The sequence below is a fragment of the Wolffia australiana genome, chromosome 11, assembly GCF_029677425.1.
Source record: "Wolffia australiana isolate 7733 chromosome 11, ASM2967742v1".
In the NCBI taxonomy this organism is placed as follows: domain Eukaryota; kingdom Viridiplantae; phylum Streptophyta; class Magnoliopsida; order Alismatales; family Araceae; genus Wolffia; species Wolffia australiana.
In genome coordinates, this window is record NC_135845.1 from 14,790,308 (window position 1) to 14,791,998 (window position 1,691).

The 1,691-nt window shown below is 44.0% G+C and overlaps 1 non-coding gene across 1 annotated transcript; it reads right to left on the reverse strand.

The window, feature by feature from the left end:
* Positions 1-1,181: 1,181 nt before the first annotated feature.
* Positions 1,182-1,290, reverse strand: LOC144709939 (small nucleolar RNA R71). The gene has a single exon (XR_013583157.1). It is a non-coding gene; the product is annotated as a small nucleolar RNA R71 (small nucleolar RNA).
* Positions 1,291-1,691: the final 401 nt, after the last annotated feature.

Below are 1,691 nucleotides of genomic sequence, written 5' to 3' on the forward strand. Positions count from 1 at the left end.
CGGCTGCGCAGTGTGCAGCAGCTGCTACACGCGGCCAAGCACCGCGCAACAGCAGCCACGCGCGGCCAGGCCGCACGTAGCTGAGCTGCGCAGGCACCAGCTGCGTGCAGGCGCCCCCACGGGCACTCTGACACGCAGCTGAGGCCGCGGGCAGGTCAGCGTGCATGGGCGCACACCTGGTGTTTGGCATATTGCCAAAGCCGCAGGTGTGCACCTGCAGACAAGGAAATATTCCCTTGTCTATAGGCTTCGAGTCATTAGTCTTGGAGAGGAGTTGCCTGATTTTATTAGAGATTCTTTCAGATTCCATCTCTAAGGAAATTAATTGGGCATTCTTGAAGATAACTCCTCTAATTCCAGTATTGACATACAATCTGATAAGTGAACTGCATTGAAAAGAAAATCTCTGCTGTTTTATCTCCTCTCTCAGGATCGACCCTTACTTGCCCTATGGCTGTGAGGTTATAAGTATTGTTGCATAAGCTCAATCCTCACATGATTTAACTGATAAATATCTAGTAAAAACTATCCCAAAATTGAGTTTATCAACTGGCACCGTTGCCGGGGAGCACGGTATTACAGTAGCAATTTCTTTTCTATCTTTTAGTCATTAATTATTCATTCTCCTAAAGCTGTAGGACTTTAAAATCCTCAGCTTATTGTCTTTCTAACTTTCTGCTGAAGTTCTATGGTGGTGACAAGATCAAAGGCTGGTGAGAGATATGTAGAGAACGTTGAGTGAGACGCCACTCCAGAATCTACAGTCATAGAACCAGAAAAGCAGCAGGAAACTATGGCAGAAGAAGGACGTCAACAACATGAGAGAAGGAGAACCATGCTGGACAGGTCGACACCCTCCGGAAGCCTGCGGCAAATGGATGTAAACCTGAACATAGGTGAGGGGATCCTATTCAGGTATGATAATGCTTTGATACACTCTCTACCTGAATTTAATGTATTACCTGCTCAAAATCCTTTAGAATTCCTTGATGATTTCCATATTAGATGCTCTTCCCAAAACGTTCCAGGATTGTCTACAGAGATGCTGAAAATGAAATATTTTCCTCTAACCTTGAAAGATAAAGCATTTTCATGGTATCGTAATTTAGGAATTACCTTCAATTCTTGGGAAGAGATGCAGGGAAAATTTCTGCAGAAATTTTACCCTCTCTCCAAAACTCATTTTTATAGAAGAGAAATCCATAATTTTCATCCCCATGAAGGTGAAGCTTTTAGTGAAGCATGGGAGAGATTCAATGACCTGCTGAGGAAATGCCCTCATCATGGAGTTGAACACTGTCAATTAGCCCAAATTTTTTATGAATCTCTCTCGGATTTCATGAAGAATAAGGTGAATCTAGCCACCGGTGGGACATTTTACACCGCATATGAGGAGGAAGTTTTTGACATTTTGGAGAGAGTTGCAGAAACTGATTTGCAGGAAATTGGAGCAAATCAGAATGGGAGAAATCTGCAGCCCAAGAGGGCAGGACTGCTGCAAGTCAATGCCAAAGAAGTGGAGCTGCAAGCAGGCCTCAAGGAGACCAATCAGAAATTGGAGGAGCTCACCTCCACCTTGAGGAATGTTTTTCTGAACAATTCTCCTATTATTAAAGCCAAAATATGCTCTCTCTATTTCAGTAGGGATCATGAAGATGGTGCTTGCCAAACTATGGAGGAGGAAGAGAGGG